Here is a 6,000-nt window from a genome sequence, read left to right as displayed (position 1 = left end):
ACCCCATCCCTTTTGTCTATTAGTCCTCTGTCTCTCCCAAAGCACAGAATGAGGCTGTTCTCTGAAGCTCCCTTATCTACGGAGAAACCAGATCTCCAAAAAAGGAATGCAATTGCTTTCCATCTCTTCCCTGAAATTTCATTAACCAGAGAAGATTAAAATTCATATAACAGAGAAAGAGACTGAAAATTAAACACCACACCTAGGGCCCAGAAGGATTTCAAACTTTGTCCCAAGCCATATTTTGTTCGCTGATCCCATTCAATTTTGAAAGAGTATCATTCACAAGATAATGTCTGCCTCCTGAGTCCATTCTTTCTCCCCTAAAAGTTATTTCCTTCTATACTCCACCTCCCCTTCCCCTATAAAAAAAGTATATAAGCATCTACACTCCATTGAGTTATTGGGCATTCTCCTGCAATTTCCCAGTGTTATGCATGTTGAAATGAATTTGTATGGCTTTTTTTTTCCTATTGATCTGCCCTTTGTCAGTTCATTTTGTGTGAACCTTCAGTGAGTGAAGAGAAAATCTCCCTCTTGGCCCCTACAGGTTTGGCACAGGGAACAGGGTAAACCAAATCTACTCTGCTCTTCTGTGAGCTGCAGTCAAGGGAACCCAGGACCTGACAAGCCAGCAAAAGGGTCTTACCAGTCAGATTTCCAGTGGATCTCTGCCTATGGAATTTTGTCCAGCAGACAATAAAAATTCTGCTTGTCTCTTTTTTCTTTCCAAATTTAAGATTAATGCAAGAAAAGCATTTGTATGACTCATCTTAGGTTTGGCAACTCTTGTGTGTGTGTTTTATAAATATTCACATGATATGATCCTTTTTTCTCCCAGAAATAGTCTTTGTTTTTTCCTTTGTCTTTGACTTCCTGTCATTTTGTAATAAAGAGAGGTACCATGGGGTAGAAATGGGAGCCCCCATAAGCCCATTGTGTGAGCCTTTCACAAACTGGTAAGTTTCACAGTTTTCATCAGACCAGCATCTGTTTAGATAACTTGTGCTCTGGATCCTCAAAATAAAAACCAGATAAGGTTGCCCTCTAGTCTTGTTTTATGTCCTTGAGAGCTTGACTTATGACCAAGTGAGAGCACTCTCTCTTGGTCTCCACCACTCAGGAGTATGTGATTCTCAGGTCATGTTCAGTGGACGGGCTGAAAGGTCTGGGAACCCCAACACATATAAAATATGAAGCAGCATACTCTTTATTCTAAACATGCCAAGCTCTCAGAGGAGTTTATCTTAATTTAGAGTCTCATACAAAAGGGAATTTTGTTGTCTCAATTTTGTTGCTTGTTTAGTGCAGGGAAAGTCTAATCCCAGACATGCCTGCCCAATGTCACAGATTTAGTGGGTCTGGGACCAACATGTTTACATGTCCATGTGCTCAGGAGGAGATTGGAGTTATTATCCCCACAAACATCATCCTTAACTGCCCATCGTAACGAAGATCCTTTGCTATGTTAGCATATCTCTGGAAGTAAATTTTGGTGGAAGTTGGGGGCTGCCTCTTCTATGCCCCCTCCAGAAATATGTGTTGCTTATATGGTTAAAACTTATTCTAAGCCTGGAAAATTAATTCCTGGTATTTCTATGAAGAGGTTTATTGGACTGAGTCACTATTGACATAAATGCACAATTAGAAATCCTCATTGTCAATGGTCAGACAACAGAACTTTCGATTTAAAAAAGATTTATACATTTGAAAATACTTTTGCAGATATCTCACCCTAAGCAATTGCTTATTTGTACTTATGGGATGATCAAATTTTAAAAGATACATAATAATGTCATACCTAGCCTCAGAAACAGTTTTGAGAAAATTAAACAAAACAAAAAACAGAAGTATGACCTAGAACCAAAGTTAAAATCATTTATACACTCAAACTCCCTACTTTTATTCTCTGCATGATTTACAAAACTGCCATTCCAGTCTGTGGTCTGGTAGTTAAGATTTCATTATTTTATTGCTGTAGCCTGGGTTTAACTCCTGGTCAGAAAACTGGTCCCCTAGAAATGTAAATAATTATGTGACTCAAAAGAGACGCCTTCAGCCACCACTCAAATCAGAAGCCACAAGCAAGCCTGGCAGGTGCTCCTGCAGAGTAGCTGCTGTGGCTCCCTCCACCTCCGTTCCCTTGGCTCGGGTAAAAGGCTGTCTGCTCAGACAGCAAAAAGTTTGCTGCTTGTCCTAGATAAAAACCTAATAATAAAATATTTAAAAGCTTTCCTTTCTTAAAGCTCTATGGGCAGAAGTTGGCTTAACTAATAGCCAATGTTTCAACATATACATGTATTTTTAACTTCTTTGTTCTCTTTTGAATTCTATCTGTCACATGGAAATGTCTTAGTTGACTAGACCCACCCGCCTCCCACTTTTTTCCCACTCTAACCTCTGTTAATTGAAAACTTAAGATCTCCCCAAACTGCCTCCTGTAAGACTTGTTCTTTCATTTACTTCTGCCCTTCCTTTCTTTTGCCACATTTAATACCACTTGAAGGAATCTAAAAGAGACTTCTAGTGACTCTAAAACCATCTGAAGCACAACAAAAACAGCATCACTGACCCCCTCTTTTGGAGTCCTCTGTCTTTCTCACAGAAAACCAAGTGTCATAAACAGGTTCCTCTCTGATCTAAAGTCCTACTCGCTTTCACACTGAGGTCCTTGATCTCTTTGGCTTTTGAATACATGTGCAGATATGTGTGTTATATGTCTACTACATGTGTGTATATATCTGTACATGTGTTTGTGTATTGTCTAGATGGCAACAAATAGATTTAGCGTAAACATTCATAAATTAAGTGAATAACTAGCTCAAAGTCTTTTAAATTCGTGTCATTTTAATAATCTTTGGTAAATAAAGTTAGTTTAAAATTTTTAAAAAATCTGATTTCAGTGTAGGCATTTTTGCTTGGGCCTATGGGTGAGAAAGATTTATACTGTCTCAATAGGTGTTATAATGTCATAAAATAGTTGCTTCTATAATATTTTTGACGCTTGCTTGATTTGTCCGTGAGTTAAAGCTATGAGGGCTGCCTTCTGGGGTCCCACATAGCCTTGGACAAATCTTGCTATGAGCTTATCTCTTTGGTTTTGAGCCTTTTGATTCTAGGGTCAGATATGTGGCCAGGGTGAGGCCTGCAGACATATGTGTGTCTGCAGCACCTGGGCTATCAGCTATACAGTAGAGCCAAATCTGATATGGCGCCATCCTCCATTGCCCAGCTCTGCCTCTTGGTCATACTGAGAGGAGCTGGATAATCCAAGAGTCATCTTCACAGTGCTGTCCTCAGTCCGGGGCTCCACACCTATTGTGTAAATCCAGGCTCAAAATAACAGTTAATGAGGCAGGATGAGCCAAGTTTTGCTTTTGTTAAAAAAAAAAAAACTTAAATGGCTAACTTTATTTTTCAAAAACAACTAAAATTTATTTGTTAAAAGTGAATACATTAGGTAAATATAAATAGGATAAATGTTCTCAAATGATCGTGTCATAGTTTCAAAAATCTTTCAGTAATTTAAAATCAAAATCATGTAATGCTAAATCAAGTAATAGATAATCATAAAATATCTGAGTCATTTATATTAAAGAAATAAATAAAATACTAGAACATAAACTACTATGTATAGGTGTAAATGTATTTGCTTTCTAAATTTATTTTAAAAATAAAATATTTGGGTATGTGATTAAGTATGTTCTATTCTACATAAAAGTGTTCTATAAAAAGCTTGTGTTTCTAAAAATTATAAAACAATTTTATTTTACAAATACTAATATGATACAAATTTAAATCGCTTACTTCCTAGATTTATCATGGTAAATTAGAGTTATTAAAAGTTAAAATTGTAATTAATATATGTAATTGAAACTACTAAAAATAAAGAAAAGTATGCAGAGAGGATAAGATATATTTTTGGTGAAGAAGATTTGAAAAAGACATAAGAATGGGGTTTTTATGACAGGTAATTTATCTACACATTATTTAAATGTTGTTTATAAATAAAGAAATAAAATGATATAAATAAAACAACAAATAAAAAATGAGTTATAAAAAGTAAATCTCCTAAAATAAATTTTGTGTAATCAAACTCACTAAAATTAAATAAATGTATTATAAATATTCTTTTTTTAATTGAGCCTTAATATCAAAAGTACACTAACACAAAACTAAGACGTGGTGTTCTCCTTTAAACAACCTTTTTCTGGCCAGGTGCGGTGGCTCATGCCTGTAATCCCATTACTTTGGGAGGCCGAGGGGGGCAGATTAACTGAGGTCAGGAGTTCCAGACCAGACTGACCAACATGGTGAAACCCTGTCTCTACTAAAAATACAAAATTAGCCAGGTGTGATGGTGCATGCCTGTAGTCCCAGCTACTCAGGAGGCTGAAGCAGGAGAATCACTTGAACCTGGGAGGTGGAGGTTGCAGTGAGCTGAGGTTGTGCCATTGCACTCCAGGCTGAGCAACAAGAGCAAAATTCTGTCTAAAAGACAAACAAATAAACAAACCAAAAGAAAAAAAAATCTTTTTCTGTAATAGTGATAAAAGTCAATATTTTTTGTTCACCATTTGAATAAACTAAAAAATACTGAAAAGACAGAGAAATTCTGTATGCCTTACTGTCTTTTATTAAGTCTTCTGATTATTTAGAAAACTATGTGTCTTCTTTATGAAAGACTGAAGATATTTGCTTTTTGAAATATTTTAATAATCACTTTGGCTAAATTAAAGACTTTTATGTTACAATAATGTGACTTTATTCTGAGTAAGTGTTTTAAAGACTTATTTTTGAAAAAAAAAATTCCTAAAATCGATATTAAGTCTTTTTGACTGCAAACTAAGTTTGGGATGGTCCGGAGGACCTCTTAAGCATCTGAAAGAGATAATAATTGACTAATATAATTGCTAGATTACATGGGAAACAGTTTCAAATAAGAAATAATGTTTAACTTTCTTTGTTATATTTGTATGCAAGTTCTCAATATATTTTCCAAAATTATATAATATTATATAAAATGCTAAAATTCTGATATGTATTGGTATACGTTATCAGTCATAATTATGATTAGTACATTTGATTGTTGTAGAACATTGAAAATGACAAAATTTCCTTGTCAATTGTGTCTTTAACTATGGCCATTTGAAAACTTGGCTTCCTACAGTAAATTGCTTTCTTCTGATTTCTTTTTTTCTGAAAGCACTTTGCAAATCCTAGTGTTGTTTCTTCAGGGAGGTTGATGGAAAAGACTGAAACAAGTACACTTAAACTCAGGTTTCTGACAACTTTGGGAACATACCATTTGACTGGGTAAAAATTCTAAAACTCTAATGAAAAATAAAAACTGGACTCATAAAATTGCTTACTTGACATCAAGCAGAACAAGAATATGTGGGGCTGAACTAATGAAGGACTAAAATGATTTCTAATGATGTTTTATTTGACACATTGTTGATAAAATATTTTGTTTTCTAGAATTAAGAAAACTTTTTCATTTTAACCTATCTATAGATTTACAGCAACTTAGTCAAGTATTCTTAGTAAGAAAAACTGAAACATTTACCTTTCTCTCCATCTGATTCCTCTGAAATTCAGAAATTATTTGTGAATATTCTCATTTTATGAAAATTTAGTTATTTGTATGAGGTCAAATAGAGTATTTTTGTGTTTTTGTTTTTGTTTTTTGTATCAGGACACAATTGTAAATACTGACCATTTCAAAAAGACTTTGACTGAAATGTCGTATTTTCAGATATGACCACACTACTTTGAGATAATACAGTTGCCTTTTATGAAGAAAAAAAAAAAAGTCCCTTCAACAAAATTGGTCTGGCACTTTGTATACCTAGTTTTCTTACAGTGTTCAAGATCTTGTGGTAGGTAAAGAATGTCACTTTTCGACAGGCCCAGGAATCTCAAGATATTTTGGAAACCTCAAAGAAAGAGAAATATACCCAATTTGTACAGGTATTTTAGACCAAGTCTGATGAGTTG

This window comes from Pan troglodytes, chromosome 17 (genome assembly GCF_028858775.2).
Source record: "Pan troglodytes isolate AG18354 chromosome 17, NHGRI_mPanTro3-v2.0_pri, whole genome shotgun sequence".
NCBI classification, from domain to species: Eukaryota; Metazoa; Chordata; class Mammalia; order Primates; family Hominidae; genus Pan; species Pan troglodytes.
The sequence above is the reverse complement of the archived record's forward strand: the minus strand, read 5'-3'. Positions refer to the sequence as shown.